At 40.8% G+C, this 17,221-nt stretch overlaps 1 protein-coding gene across 1 annotated transcript in view; it reads right to left on the bottom strand.

The window, feature by feature from the left end:
* BMPR1B (bone morphogenetic protein receptor type 1B) overlaps window positions 1–16,980 on the bottom strand; it is a 376,371-nt gene extending 359,391 nt beyond the window's left edge. Inside the window, exon 1 of the mRNA XM_081109293.1 lies at window positions 16,873–16,980. The gene's annotated coding sequence lies outside the window, so the exon portion shown is untranslated. The remainder of the gene's footprint in view (window positions 1–16,872) is intronic.
* Window positions 16,981–17,221: the final 241 nt, after the last annotated feature.

Below are 17,221 nucleotides of genomic sequence, written 5' to 3' on the forward strand. Positions count from 1 at the left end.
GCCCTGCTCTCCAGAAACTAGCGCCATACTACGATAAGATTTGCCAGTTTGGGTTACAGAATCATAGCATTTCAGAGCCAGAAAGACCTTAGAGAGGTTGTCCAATCTTTTATTTCTGTGATCAGTCTGAGGTTCCAAAACTAATTATGGCCTTTCCTGCCTCCCAATTGTGTTCTTTTCAACATACTACTTGCCCCCCTTCCCTGAAAGAGAGAACAGCTGTAAAATGCTAAAATAAGTACAATAAATATATTGAAACATATTACTCCATCCCATTCATTACTGTGATGAGAAATTGCAAAACAAGAATTACTTGACCTGAGAAATGAGAACACAAAGAAGATCTGAATTATATAAGATTATGAAAGTTAAAGTAAAAAATAATCAACTAGTCCTTCCTTATTATATGGTTTCATAATAAAATTATGAAGGGTCATTCAATGATTTAAATGGCAGGTAAAATGAAAACAAATAAAAGGAAATACCCTTGGCATGCATAACAAGCCTCCAGTATACACAAGGTTGCAGAACAGAGGTCGTATCGTTAAATCCAGTAACATGATTTTAAAATAATCTGGATCATTAGTGAAGCAAATATCTGATTATTTATGTTCAACATAAATACAATTCTCCATAATGGGAAAATTGTATTTTGGAATATAAAAAGTCACTCCAAGGAAGCTTTCGATTTGTTACAAATTATACTATAGCTTAGTATGTTTTTGTGATATTTATATTCCTTTGGAAAATCAAATGGTGATTACTGGGCTTCCAAAAAATGTGTTGATTTAACATTACATAGTATTTTAATGTTAAATTTTAAAAATTTACCATTTTACTTTTAATGCCGAAATCTATTTTAAACTTCACTTTCCCCATAGCACTTTGGCTCCACATAAAATACACATTTAATCTGGTTATGTGGAAAACTAAAGATTTCTTTTTTAATTTAATAATTCTGCCTTAGCTAAACTCCATGGCCACAGCCAAAAGACCTCATTGCATTTTGCTCTGTAAACACAATGGTATTATGCTTAAAGCAAAAGAGGTCTTATGACTCTTTATACAAGAGACGCATGAAGAGATATGAAGTAAACTATCTGACCGGCAGACAACGGTAGTTTGAGCAGGTTGCAAACTAGCCTGGAAAGCTACTGAAGTAATTTCATTTCACTCTAGCACATTCTGACAAATCAAAATAGGAGATTAAAATATAGGTAATATCTCTATTACACATGGTGATCTAGAGTCCACTTAAGCATTAGGGGAAAAACAATTTACAAGCATTTCAAGATCAAACTCTCCTTGAAGATTTTTATTATGTTTTTAGTGCATACCTTTTGGTTCCTGCCAACAACTGCACGTTGACCAAGCCTCACAATACAATGTTTACTATTAGGTACATGTTACGGTGCTTCCTTCAAACTAATTGTTTAAATTTTTAAATGTCATTTCAGATAAATTGATCAATTTTAAATTATCTTTTTTCATCATTTGCATGTCTATATTCTTAGTAAATTACGAGAGCTATTTGATTTCCCAAATTCACTAAAAAATTTCACTATATTTAACCCATGTTAAATGCACCTTACCTCTCTCTCTCTCTCTCTCTCTCTCTCTCTCTCTCTCTCTCTCACACACACACACACACACACACACACACACACACACACACCATGTGGATCAAATGGAAGTCCACTTTAGTAAAGACATAGTACATTTGCTCTAAAAAACAAAGAAACAACAACAAAAAAACAGTGCCAGTACTCTGTATAGAAATGGTACATAACTGAAAGGGGGGGGAGAGGAAGAGAGGGAAAATTATAACATTTAAAGTTCAAGATATATTTTTCCAACATTTTTAAACATTTCCTTTCTTTATCCATTCCTCTTCTCAAAATAGGACCAATACCCCAAGCCTCTATCTTGAACACTCTTCAGTGATCAATCTTTGTCTCTGCTCTCGCACACAATTCCCATCTCACACAGTTGTTAGGCAGTTCTCTTCCTTCCCTCTGGGGTCTTTCCAAGCTCTCAAACCTTCAGGGTGCTGGCCATCTTCGTATCACCAATAACTAGCACGATGCCTGGCTCTAACAGTACTCCAACATTTAAATAGAGAATTAGAATCAGATGGTTCTATATTAGAATCCTGGACTACCACCTGGGAACCTCGCTGTGCCTTAAATTCTTTTATCTATATGTAAAATGGGATACCAATCACTACTCTGTTAAAGAAGATATTTAGCACACTGCCTATAACACGGTAACCTCTTTATTTTTTGCTTGCTTATATAGTTCAACCATCCACATTGATGCTAAATTTCATCTCTTTTATCCACAGCCTTTCACATTCCCTCAACTTAGTGCATTAATTATTTCTTGGCAATTTGACACATTTGTGAGGTCCATCTATGCAAAAGCATGAGGTCACTGAAGAATTTAGCAAATAATGGGGCGGGACTAGCTTTGATTTTTTTCAAGGGTGATCATGTGTTGGCAAATTAAAAGCTGAGTGGAGCCTCAAGGGAGAAATCAGTAGATATAATCTACTCCATTTTTTTAAAAAGCCCTTGACAAGGTACTACCACAAAAGTTATTAAAAAGAACTGAATCACCATAGGATCCGGTGAACTTTTTACTGGAGAAACAAAGAAGACAGTGAAAAAAAAGGCATTACTCTGGCAGAAAACTATAAATAGGGAAGGTGCTGGACATGGTCTTATTTAACATCTTTATAAATGATGTAGGAAAGGAAATGTAGATAAAATTTTCCAGGTCTGCAAAAGATACTAAGTTTTTCCAGTATGTGAAATGCCAAGTTAGTGGGATAACCTACAAGATTTCCAAAATTTTATGAGTTACTAGGGGGAAACATCAAATATGATTCAACGCAGAATACTATAGGGTTATGCATGTAGGAGAGGAAATATACAGACTGTACTGCTCAAAATAATGAGCCTTAGTGATAACAGAAAGGAGCTTAAAAGTCACGGAATGAATGCATTCCCATAGCCAAGAAAGCTAACAACGACACCAACATCAACCAAGAACAAAACACATGATTCTTTTTTTTAAAATATATTTTATTGATTTTTTACAGAGAGGAAGGGAGAGGGACAGAGAGTTAGAAACATCAATGAGCGAGAAACATCAATCAGCTGCCTCCTGCACACCCCTACTGGGGATGTGCCCGCAACCAAGGCACATGCCTCTGACCAGAATCGAACCTGGGACCCTTCAGTCCACAGGCCGACGCTCTATCCAGTGAGCCAAACCGGTTAGGGCGAAACACATGATTCTTATCCTATTTAAAACCATGGGGCATCCCTACTTGAAATACTACATGCAGTTCTAGTCTAATACTGCCTAGCACTCTAAAAATATCTGCTGCTGAATAAATAAATTATAACTCTACTCCAAAAAAGAGGGAAAAGGGGAGGGGATTTTTAGAAACTGAGGAAAATCCAACCAAATAAAAATAAAATGACCACATGGTCCACAGAATAGGCCTATGATGTAAAATAAGAAAAATCAGCATTCTTTGAGTCTAGAAAGGTGAAGGCCACAAGGAAATATTATAGATGTCAAGACTCACAGACTCTATGTAACAATGGAAAGTATAGACAAGACAAATATTAAGCTATGGCTGCTATATTTCAACTATAATACTCAACTTGGTTAAGGAATGAAATATAAAGCCAAGAAGTTAAACAAACTAAGAAATTCTCATTAGTTCCAAAAGAGAGCAGTGGTTTATATTGAGGAAAACTAAGATATTTGGAGGATATAATATTAAATTTTGAAAGTGAAATCATGAAACACCAGACCTAGATTTCCCTAAAATATCTCCTGTTGGCATCGCCTAAAGACAGAATAATAGACTGAATCAATTTGGCACTTCATAAGTGTTCTTAACTTACTTTATTTTTCTCATATTCAGTCTATTTGTGCTCTGCATTTATTTTTTGATAGTGTATTTTCTGTGATTTTAAACATCTTTCCCCTTAGAGCAAGACATGACTATCTCTTTGACATATATGGCATCAAGTTCTTTCATACTGCATAAATATTTAATAATCCCACTTGTAAGAAAGACATTATTCACAAACTAAAGATGTAAAATATTATTGTTAAACTGCATTACACCTTCCAGGTTTAGGAGAGAGGAGCCAAAAATGGAATTTACAGTCTCATGGTTAGTCAGGCTGCATGTAACTTATAAAAAAAAAGTGTTCAAGATTGCCTAAGAGTTTTCAAACCACAATTATAAATACATGAAATTTCCAATAAAATAGGAGCCTGAGAGTACTTGGTGAAAACCCTATATAATAAAATTTTAGATTTTTGTATATCAGATTATATAAAGGAATGAAAATTGTCTAGACCCAAGTAATAGCTATAATATATTTTATATAATATATATCTGCGCCATTTTAGTTTTGTTTTGTTTTTTTACCTGTAAGCATCTGTTTAAATGTTTAAAACACGGACATTTTGCCCGCCAGTGTGGGTCAGTGGTTGAGTGTCGACCTATGAACCAGGAGGTCATGGTTCAATTCCCGGTCAGGGCACATGCTCCGCTTGTGGGCTCAGTCCCCGGGGGGAGGAGACATGCAGGAGGCAGCCGGTCAATGATTCTCTCTCATCAATGATGTTTCTAACACTCCCTTTCCCTTCCTCTCTGAAATCAATAAAAATATATTTTTAAATGGACATTTCATAAAAATATTTTGAATGAAATTATGTAATTAAATAAGTGATTCATAACAAAATATAAATGTACCTTACTGTTATTATCTGTCTATAGTGTTATTAAAGTATTTTAAGATCATGTTTACAGAATACCAATTGTCATTATGCTAACCTAGTCAAAAACTCCAATCCATCACAGGCTGGTAAGCTAGTAAGGACTACCGGAATACTCTGGAGCAGCGGTTCTCAACCTGTGGGTCGCGACCCCTTTGGCGGTCGAAGGATCCTTTCACAGGGGTCGCCTAAGGCCATCCTGCATATCAGATATTTACATTACGATTCATAACAGTAGCAACATTACAGTTATGAAGTAGCAACGAAAATAATGTTATGGTTGGGTCACAACATGAGGCACTGTATTTAAAGGGCCAGAAGGTTGAGAACCGCTGCTCTGGAGGCTCAGGATCATAAAAACCAGTATGTGTTTAACCACTCTCCGGTTCAGAAAAAGTAGAGGAAATAGGGTTTGCAAATCAAGTTCAAAAGTGAGAGAAAAAGAGAAGGAAGAAGAAAAGAGACGGGAAGTAAAGAGAGTTCAATGAACACTCCTGTATTCACAGGACTGAGGAGAAAAACAACACAGTTCTAACATCCAGATTGTGGCAGGTACTGCAAAGGTTGTGTGTTTTTTTAAGCTAAATATGTTTTAAAGTTCTTTAAACTGCTAAATATGAAGTAGTCGAGAAATAAAGGCATTAAGTTATAGTCCAAGCATATAAAATATATTTTCATGCTGTTGATCACAAAGGATAAACGCTACAGCTAAAAAAAAAAAAAAAAAAAAACTAGAAAATTGAGTTTTTTAGTAAGCAATTTTCCATTGCTTCATGACTTTGTAAATCACAGATCACAGGGCAAGAGAGAATGCAAAAAATGTAGTGCACAAAATCTTTGATGTGCCTGAGATACAGATTGCTCCCAGGCAATAGATTTGAAAGAAGTTTTAGATTATCTGCCCTTTTTTTTCTTTTCTTTTTTTTTTTTTTTTTTTTTTTTTTTTTTTTACAAGCAGCAGCACCTGCTGTGATTGGTAAAGGTATCAAAACTTAAATTCTACAAAACATTTTTTGGAAGAAGTTAATTTACATGTGACTTTTAGCTCAGCCTTAACATATTCTACAGAATGATAAAATAGATAATTTTAGTTATAGAATTAAGAATTCTTTACCATAAGGAGGAAGCATACATTATCCATAAACACGCATAATTATGGGGTAGGAAATGCCTAATTTGCCTACAAAAATTGCAAGGGTTTGATGACTAAAGCAAGGAGTGAATCAGGCCCATTGAGAATTACTAAGAAAAACATAATCAAACATAAATGCCACAGAATACAAAGATCATTTTCCAAATTGATTCCAGAAACAGCTCCTAGGTAAATTTCCATGAAAAGCTAATTTAATTCAATTAAACAACATAGCATGGTTTTTCTCTTCAGAGAGACGTTAAATATTTTAATTTGCTAACTGATGTAAAAGATAAGTGTTGTAAAGAGTGATTAATTTAATCTCCAGTGAGCTGAAGATCCAAAATCGTTGAAGAAGGACATATGAATGAAAAAGGGCTTACTGAGCTGATATATTTTAATCATTATGGCATCCATCTGTACTTCATGAAGCACACAGAGTAAAAACTGAAAACAATTAGTATTTTTAAAGTTCTTAGTTATGTGATGCCACATAAATATAATATTATTTCCTATTCGAAATTATAGGACAAGATAAAATAGTCAGAGACAATGTTTGTCCTCCATGTTGGTATATTATTAGAGCCCTACCTTCAACATGCAAAGGAGGGAACAGATTTATCATTTAAAACGGAAAGAGTAGTGATATTTATTTTGGGCGTCCCTGGATAACTTTTCCTAGTTAATCTCAACATGATATAAGTTCACTCACAGTCACTCAGCGTGAGTCAGTAATGCCTCCAAACCAGCCTGGTCGTGGATTCCGATGCGTCCGTCTGGCTGCTGGCTAGAACACTGGAGTGACTCATAAAAATGAAGCAACCTGAGGTCACCTAGTCCAGGTCTTTTAAACTGAACTGCCAACTGCTTACCAGGTGGTTCCAATTTCCGAGAATACTTAACATAAGAGAGAAACTCATGCTAGATGCACCGTTTTATTTTCATATTGTCTCTGGCCGCAGAATTTGGTACGTAAGGAAGGAAGCTCTTTTGAAATGTAGATTACCAATCATCTGAAAGCCAGAAATCACCGCACGTCTGGGATGGAGAACATCATATAAATAAAGTCAAAGCAGGACAAAAGGCAGGATACAAAACCATATTATATTATGCTCCCAATTTTGTAAAGAAAAAAAAAAAAGACCCAAACTGTTCATAATAGTGGCTATCTTTGTGTGGTAGAGTGAGTGGTTTTTATTTTATTTGTTACAGTTCCCTATAATTCCCACGTTCACGTCAATGAATATGGACATTAGTAGAAAAACTTATAATAAGCAGCTTTTGAGAAAACATTATACACTGTAAACCTGGGGCTCAGCGATCCCCAGGGGATACTCATATCTATACTGGCAAGAACGCCTTTCTCCGGGCAATGAAGAAAAACATTCATTTTACCTCTAAAAAGAAAAGGAGAAGGAAAAAAACAGCAAGACCTGGGTTCCTACTCTCTGATAGGTGTGCTGGATAGAGTAACAAGTGCTGGCAAAAGGACGGTGAAATGTTTAGCCGATTATTTGTATCCATCTTTCCCCAAAGTGTGTTCTGAGGAACATTATTAGTCCAGTGACATATGCAGGGAAAACTACATGCCCCACGGTCAAATACCCCTCCTCAGCACCGTCACAGTGCACATCAGCACATTAAAGGCTCAGAGAAGGCTTGCGGTTTTAAAAGATCCGCAATTCCCAGATTTCTTTTAGCATTTATTTACTTATCAATGCTTCCGTGGTGTTTACATGTGCCTAGCATGGCTCTAAGTACTTTACAAATATTTGCCAGTCTAATCCTCCTACAAACCTATAAAGTAATCACTAGTATTGTCATCCCTGTTTTACAAATGATGAAGTTGAGACAGAAGGTTCAGTAACTCGGCCAAGGCTGCACAGCTAACAGGTGATAAAGCCAAAATTCAAAGATAGGCCAACTCCAGTCCCCACAATTACCCAGTAGGCTCTGCTGCCGCCCATAGGATCCTTCCTGCGCTGGCTACACACCTGACATCCCACAAAATCACTGTTCTATGGCACACCCCGAGAAAGCAAATGCAATCAAACCAAACATAATGTTATATACAAATTGCTTATCTGAATTAGTCAAATAGCTCATACTACTTCAAACTCTAGTTTTACATTTAATATCTAATGAGACAAAAAGAACTAGCAATGGTATTAGACCTAAAAATCCCTACAACATGATGACTGACAAGAGAAGTTTGGTTACATTGTTTTCCCGCTCTGTTATTTAATTAAATTGACCAGACATTATAAACCAAAGGGATTATGATAAAATAAAAATTTGTATGACTTAGGCCATTTCTATACTCTCTAATTCCAATGTCTCATAATTTCTAAAGCTTATTTAATGGTGGGATTACTAGTCATGTTTATTTTCTTCTTCATGCCTATGTAACTTTTAAAAAATTCTAATATCCCAGCCAGAGTGGCTCAGTTAGTTGAGTGTCATCATCCTGTGCATTGAAAGGTTGAAGGTTCAATTCCTGATCACAACACATACCTGGGTTCAGGGCATGTACAGAAGGCAACCCATGGATGTTCCTCTCCCACACAGATGTTTCTCTCTCTCTCCCTCTCCCCGCCCCCGCTCCCCCCTCCCTTTCTCTAAACTTGTCCTCAGATGAGGATTATAAATAAACAAACAAACAATTTGAAAAAATACAACCAGCAGGGAGATGAGGAAGCTTGTGATTCTACATTAAATTATTATTCACTAAGTATTACGTTTCAAAATGAATATATTGATATAGAATGATATTATTATTATTATAGTTAATTGAAAAATGCAAGTAACAAAATAATATACATGACATTTTTGTTTAAAAACACATAAAAATGCACAAGAAAATTCTTAATATATATATATTAAAATATTAACTTTAGGTACTAGGTTAAGGCAATTTATTTTCTGTAGGTTTACCTGCAATTTCTAACTCTCCTCTCAAGAAGATTTATTGTTTGTATTATTTGGAAAAGCCTGCATAAGAGATGCAGGTCAGCAAAAGCCCCTCAGAAAAGCCTCGGCCTTTCAGTTGCTTGTGATCTCAAGCAAATGCTAGCCCTCTCTGCTCCTCTCTATCACAGCCCTCATCACAAACTGGATTTGTAAATATTAAGTTTATTTTGATTTCCTATCTCCTCCCTAATCCTCATCCCAATTAAGGGCAAACATCTGCCTTTTTGTATCCAGAGCACCTTGCACAGCGCCTGCCCTAAAAAGTGACTCCATAAATATGGCACTGCAGTAGCGAATGAATAAAAGAGTGAATGAGCACTAGACAGTTTGGCTCAGTGGATAGAGGATCAGCCTGCGGACCAAAGGGTCCCGGGTTCGATTCCAGTCAAGGGCATGTACCTTGGTTGCAGGCTCCTCCCTGGCCCAGGGCCCTCCCTGGTCAGGGCTCCTGCAGGAGGCAACCAATTGATGTGTTTCTCTCACATCGATGTTTCTCTCTGTCTCTCCTTCTCTCTTCCATTCTCTAAAAAATCAATGGAAAACTATCCTTGGGTGAGGATTAACAACAACAAACAAACAAAAAAAAAGAGTAATGAGACAACAAATTACATGTGTGGAAGGCATACAGGCTATCAAGTAAGAAGGTTAAAGCAATAAACTGGTCAACAGAATAGTGTTTATATAATGACAGCCTAGGTTTTCCATGCTACTGTTGCACTGATGGAATCATATAATTTGGACTGGAAAGCAGATGTCCAACAGAGGTAAGGAGGTCAACTGCTCTTACCAATCAATCCAGGAAGGTTCCAAAAAAAGAGGAGGCTTTCAAAAGCTGAATCAACAGAAAATGGGCACTTAATTCTTACAACTTCTGATAAGTAGAAGGGGATTTATTTACAAACAACTTAGTAAGGATAGGCAGGGATGTGAAAGAACCTAAATGGTAGTAGAGTAAATCAGGATAGTAAAAGCAGAGGAGCTATTCAAGAGATTACTGGAATCTGGAAGGACAGAATAATACAGAGAAGACTCCTTTAAGAGAGCACTGGACACAGGCAGCCAACGTTGATCTGCAGGGAAGGAGCTAAGAGAAAAAATACCGCCTCTCCACTCCAATCTCCTGCTGGGGGTTCCCAATGCCCTAAGCCAGTGGTCGACAAACTCATTAGTCAACAGAGCCAAGTATCAACAGTACAACGACTGAAATTTCTTTTGAGAGCCAAATTTTTTAAACTTAAACTATATAGGTAGGTACATTCTTATTACCTTAATTAGGGTACTCCTAAGGCAGTGATGGCGAACCTATGGCACGCGAACTCATTTTTTTTGGTTGATTTTTCTTTGTTAAATGGCATTTAAATACATACAATAAATATCAAAAATATAAATCTTTGTTTACTATGGTTGCAAATATCAAAAAATTTCTATATGTGACACGGCACCGGAGTTAATTTAGGGTTTTTCAAAATGCTGACACGCCGAGCTCAAAAGGTTCGCCATCATTGTCCTAAGGCTTAGGAAGAGCCACACTCAAGGGGCCAAAGAGCCGCGTGTGGCTCGCGAGCCGCAGTTTGCTGACCATGGCCCTAAGCCATCTGGAATCAGAGCTGTTCACCCAGGTAGCCGAGTGGGCAAAGAACATAGGGAGAATAAAATGCACACTTCATAGCATGGGCCTACCTGTCTCACTGACCTCATTCCTACCATCTCCCCTAACTGCCTGAGGATCTGGAGGCCAGCAGAAGGCATCTGACATAGAGGCCAAAGTACTGATGTGTGAGGTTTTAGCAAATTGAGTTACACAGTAAGAAAAGACACTCAGGTATAGCAGGGACTCTTGGCTAACGGAAAGGGTGCTAAAGAAACAGTGAAAGATAATAGCTAGATATATAAAAATGTGTCCAAGTTGTATGCAACCCCATTTGAGCAGAGTGCTACATTCTGTAACAGGAGGAGTAAGAGGGTATTTCCCCACTATGTGTACTATTACAGCTAAATGGTTATTGGACAACAGCTGAAGAAGTAGTTTGTTCCAGAAAAAGAACAGATTAGATAATTTAGTACCTTTTATAGACAGTTGTAAAGTGTATTAGTTAGATAACACTCACTGATTTCTATCAAGAGATTAATTTAGACGAAGGCACCGTCATTACAGACTTCCTTGGAATTGTTTCAGATTCATAAATCAACAAATTAACTAGTGACAGATGTGTCTGTACTTGTTTAAGTTTATATCTATCTAACTGCTATAAAAATGACTAAAATGTTTATCTCAAGACAGCCAGGCAAGAGATGTTATAGAAATTATTGGACTGTATCTTTTTTACTTGAGCCACTAAATAAACACAGCTTTCAGAAAACTTATCTCTAAACTTGCTATTTAGTATCTTCTAAAGTTGAAGGCCCACGGAGCCACATACTTGTTGATACATAGGCAAAACAAAGTCAGCTGAATCAAAACTGGCCAGTGTGGCACAGCTGGTTAGGTGTTATCCCATGCACCAAAAGGCTGAAATTCCAATTCCCGGTCAGGGCACATACCCAGGTTGCAGGCCCAATCCCTGGCAGGGGGTGTGCAGGAGACAGCCGATCAATGTTTCGCTCTCAAACCGATACTTCTCTTTCTCTCTCCCTCTCCCTTCCTCTCTCTCTAAAAATCAATAAAAAATCTTTTTAAAAAAACATGGGTCTCTAACAGACTCCATCCAACAACATTCCATAAATATTTACTGAATGCCTACTGTATACTAGTTCATTGCAAAGAGTTGGGTATACAATGAAGGGTGAGTTCCAGATCTGACAAAGCAGACTTTACAGTGAAATTTTTCAAGAAACATGCGAAGTTTTCAAAGCCGAGGGGTAGAGAAAAATGACTTTGGAACCTGATTAGAGAATTCTGATTTGCTTCCTTTCCTTTGTAACCAGAACACAAACTTTATGTGACATCTGGGAACTGTGAGGTGCTGAGGTCTGCATTTAAAAGTAAAAGCAACTGTTGAACCAGTGGGTTGCTGTAATGTAGATCAAGTAAAAAAATAAAAATAAAAAAGAAAGGGAGTGGAAGCCTGATTCAATTCAATGACTCATTCTGTGATAAGAACAATGTCGGATCAATCTCGCTCGGTTCCACCGGTGGCCAAACCACCAAACGCTCAGCTAAAGACTTCTCATAGCCTCCCACGTCATCTCCAGACATTCTTGCTCACACTACAGACAGACATGCTAAGTCAGATTTGTTCACTTCTCTGTTTAAAATTCTCCAGGGATTCAATAAAATGTACTTTGAATGAAATGCACACTTCATAGCATGGGCCTGGCTATCTCCCTGACCTCATTCCTACCATTTCCCCTAATTGCCTGAGTCCAGTGTGCACCCAGCCCCTTTAGAGACAGCCTTAATGTTGCCTCTGCCAGGAAGTCCTCCCAGATCTTCACTGGGCTGGCTCTTTCTTGTTGTTCAGAACATCCTTAGAAAAGCCTTCCTTGGCCACCCTGTACGAAGTAGCCCCGTCCCTTGCTGTCATATCACCCTATCTTGTTTTCCTAACGACAATTTCACTACTGGAAATTATCTTTCTAGTGTGCTTGTTTATAGTTCGTTGTGTTTCACTCTCTAGCATGCAAGTTCAATGACAGCAAGGACCTTGGGTCTCATATGGCTGCGTGTCCTCAGAGCATATAATAATGCCGGGCAAACGTAGGCACTCAAACATCTAAGCAAAAATGGATGTAATTAAGACAATTGACATATAAGCGGAGGCTCTAAAAATCATGAAGAGAGATTGTTGTCTGATGTAAATTATGCATTATCTATCCTTTTCTATCTTAATACTATGCATGAGTTTAAAAAAATATTCAGAAGTATCATAAAATGTCCCTCTTGTCCACCCCTAAATCTTCATTTCTTTCTCTTCCCAGATACCTAAAAAGTTATTGTTTTCCTCAATTTTAATCATTAATTTCCTGTGAATAACTGTTGAATCTATATTTCTAGCCAGACCCATGCGCGCCTCCCCTCCCTCCCCTCACCCTTCCCGCCCCTCCCCTCCCTCCTTCCCCCCCATTCAGGCCACTGCATCAAATCTGCCACATGGAAACCTGGAATGAATAGCTCTCATGCAAACTCAGTTTCTCCTTCTATCTTTAAGACCTTTATCGCCCATCCTCCAGATGCCCAGATTTAAAAGCTGGAAATTATCTTGATTATGAAATTCAAGTACTGGAAGGCAGATTGGAAAACATCAAGTGAAGTGGTCTTCAAGCCTTTTTTAAACTGTGTTAGCCTTTTTTCAAACAAAAGCTCACAAGGAAGTCTGATATGTAAAACAGATGAATTTGCAGTTGTTCCGGGAGTTAAACTGGTGGTCTCTGAAGAATAACTTCAAAAAGAACCCCTAATCTGGTCCAAACTTCCTTTTCTCCCCACCCCCTTCAACACACAGGCAGAAACTTATAGAAGAGAACATTTAAGTCGCAAGGAACCTAAATCTTCTTTGCAGGTAGAAATAATCGGTCTGCCCAAGATGACACAGCACTCAAAACATAAAAGCACGGAGAAGTCAGTGTTCTAAAAAGGCAAATATCACCGCCATACGTATGTGTAACATGATTATCAGTTACTGCAGATGATACATTTCATGCATGACCTTGTTCTGGGTGGCATGAGAAGAAATCTTCAGTGCTCACATAACAACTGCTAGCTTCGAACAACAGACTTATCGATTTCTAGTGAAGGAAGGCAAGCATGAGTCCAGTGACAGGAACTGTGGCCTGTGGAAAAAGAGCACAAGGTCTCAGTTCTATAGCCCAGGTGGCTTTGCTGCCTACTTCTGAGCGTGGTGTCCAAGCTCCTGGAGCCTCATCTGCTCCATCGTCATTATTAACGTGTGTGGTCAGATGCTTTCTAAGACTCTTTTCATCCCTCATTCTACGATCTGTGATTACTCCATGCTCAAGTATTTCCCTGAAGCAACCACAAAGAATTAGTACCGCAAGGTAGAGACAAATTGGAGAACAGATCATCCTTCAAGGATTTTTTGAGTATTTCTCATATGCCAGGTACTTTACTAGGTTGCTGAAATTCAGAGAAAAAAAGTAAAGGAATACTACCTCCAGATCAAGGAGAAAACAGCCCAGCAACGAAGAGCCAAGCAAGTAATTATACCGCAGAGAGGTGAATACTGAAAGAGATGATTTCAGAAGCTTAAGAGGCAGCCATGAGGGTCTTATGAAAATTAGGCTGGAGTAGGAGACAACTGACTTTATACGTGAATGATAAGTAGGAGTTGAGTGCCGAGGAAGTGTGGAGGTGGCTACATGCACCAAAAGATATCACATTTTATTTATTTATTTATTTATTTAAATATATTTTATTGATTTTTCACAGAGAGGAAGGGAGAGAGATAGAGAGTTAGAAACATCGATGAGAGAGAAACATCGATCAGCCACCTCCTGCACATCTCCCACTGGGGATATGCCCGCAACCCAGGCACATGCTCCTGACCGGAATCGAACCTGGGACCTTTCAGTCCGCAGGCCGACGCTCTATCCACTGAGCCAAACCGGTTTCGGCAGAGAATCATTGATCAACTGCCTCCTGCACGCCCCCTATAGGGATCGAGCCCACAACCCTGGCATGTGCCCTTGACGGGAATCGAACCTGGGACCTTTCAGTCTGTAGGCCAACGCTCTATCCACTGAGCCAAACCAGCTAGGGCATAGATATCACATTTTAAATTGCCTTATAAACAAATAATAAAAATCAGCATTTACTATAATAAAAATAATTTATCAGGCCATCTTGCACACAGTTTTCAAAGTTTATGAGGGAAATATTAAGTCAATTTCCTTTTAATAAATACTACTTAATGACTGGAACATTCTGAGGGGGACGTATATGAACACACCGTCAGTAGAGGCAGCATGTCACTCAGGGACAATACCCTAACAGGGAGCTTCCGACAGCCCTGCCTGGGCCACAGGCTGGGCAGCACCTGGCAGACAAGGTGGCAAAGCCCCCATAAATAGTGATGATTCACTAACATGACATAAATCAAGATTTTAACTCACCAAACACTAACATTTTGATTTAGAATCACAAAGCAGTGCCATTAAAATTCATCAGCAGACCCCCACCACAGGAGTAATGAGATCATATCAACTTATATCGTGACCAAAAGGAAAAGGTGGTTTTCTAAATGGTAATTCAGATTGGACAAATAACACACTGTATCAAGTTTTGTAGCCCTGGGCCATATTTGGCTAAAAACAAAGGTACACTATACATGACTAAAGAAAACAGTGAAAATCAGAGCAATTAATTTCCCAGCTATGTTTCCCATAAAAAAAATAATAAAATATCACTACCATGCCTTGCTTACAGCACACAACCCTCTTCTGCATCGCACAATGACCTAAGTGTGTAATAACGTGCATATTTCACTAAGATGTAATATCCTTCAAAACATCCTTATAGAGAAAATTTTCCAAAGAAATTATTGATCTCTGGAAAGTCTCGTGTTTCAAAATTACTGACAAATCCTTTCCTATTTTCTTTGCAGGTAGAAATAATTCTTCTTGATCACTAGAGTGTGAAGAGGTGTAAGAGGACAATGACGAGTATTTTCTTAAAGACACATGTCCCGGTTGACACAGAACATTTCTCATGAGGTTCCCAAAACAATAATTAGGATAGTTGTTACTAGGACCCTAAAAATACATGTAAAAAAAACACCAACAAAACAAACAGGTTGGCATCAGTTTAGTGAAGCAAGAAATGTTCCTAGGTGCTTTTTCAAAGTATTTTCCAGTGCTTTCCAGCTGTGTCCTCCTGTTAGTGGTGGAGCCTTTGTGTTTCTTGGGGGAGGTCAGGAACCTTTCCCAGGCGGTGGTGCTTCGCTGCAGGTCTGTGGGGTGCAGCCCCCTGACATGTTGGAGGCCATTAAGCAGCCCTCCTCTCCTGATTTTTTCGTTCCCTGGGCACCTCTGCGGCTGCTCCATCACTAACCTCACCCTGGTGGGAAGGTGACGAGAGCGATTCCTAACAGTAGCGGGGAAGCCACCGCGCTCCCCTTCCACCGAAAACTACTTCCAGGGGCCCCGATGCAGCTGAGCGGGGCTCAGAGGGAGTAAGACACCCACCGGGCAACTTCCAGGGGGGTCTTCTCTTCACGTCCGAAATCTTAACCCCGCAAGGGTCCGACCGACCGTAGCAGGGACAGGTAGACGGATGCGCGCAGAGCGCCAGGGACAGGAGGAAGGAGAGACCAGGAGCCCAAAGTCAGGCTCAAGATGAGAGTGCGAAGGAGTGGGAGCCGGGGAGGGAGACAGAGAGACGAGCTGACCCGGGAGAGCGAGCCCGAGGGGGTGGGAAGAGGGAACGGGATGGAGAATTAGAGGAAGCAGACAGACAGAAACGCTGGGAGCATGACAGACAGACAGCCGCAGACCGAGGGCAGGGACAGGTAGTGGCAGGAGAGTCCGAGCAAGTGCGGACGCGGGACCCGCCCGCTGCGCACCGTCCGCAGCTGCGGGGCTGGGTCCCCGCGTCCGAGGCAGGTGGCTGGCGAGCTGGGGCCGCGGGCTCCGTGCCTCCCGGGCCGGCGGCGGGCTCCCTGCCAGGTCCCCGTTCCCGGCTGCGCTCCGCTCGCTCCGCTCCGACCCCAGCCCGGGGCCAGCCGGTCCCGACCCCCAGCGCCGGAGCACGTGTCCGCCCGCCCGGCCCCGGCCAACGCGGGCGCGGGCTGTCGGGGTCCGGCGGAGCCACCCGCGCACAAAGCCCCGGCGGCCACCCCCAGACCTCCCGTCGCCTCCGCCCAGCGGCTGAGCCGCCCGCGGTGGTCCTCACCCCCCTGCGCACTCCCTCCCGCCGGGAGCGCCACCCCGAGCCCGGCGCCCGCAGCTCCCGCCCGGCGCCGCCGCCTCCCGCACGCCGGGCGCCGCGCGGTCCGCCCGAGTCTTACCGCCTTGGCCGGCGCGGCGCTCCGCACGGTCGTCCCTGCCCCGGCGCCGCGGGGCCCGCGTCCCGCACCGCCCGGCGCCGCACAGGCCTCGCGCCCACTCCGCGCCCCGCGCTGCCCGCACCGCGACCGTCCGCTCCGGCTGCAGTGGCCGCCCCGCCGCGCGCCCCGGACTTTTCTTCCCTCTGCAACTCGCGGCCGCTGGAATTTTTTTTTTTTTTTTTTTTTTTTTTACTCGCCCTCTCCAGCTCCCACTAGTGATTGGAGACTGCGAGCCAAGCACTTAACGGAGGGATTACACTGCTCGGCGCACTTGGAGCTGCCCCAGGGCACGCGGCCGGTCCGAGGAAGG

The sequence above is a fragment of the Myotis nattereri genome (genome assembly GCF_964212035.1).
Source record: "Myotis nattereri genome assembly, chromosome: 1".
Lineage (NCBI taxonomy): Eukaryota > Metazoa > Chordata > Mammalia > Chiroptera > Vespertilionidae > Myotis > Myotis nattereri.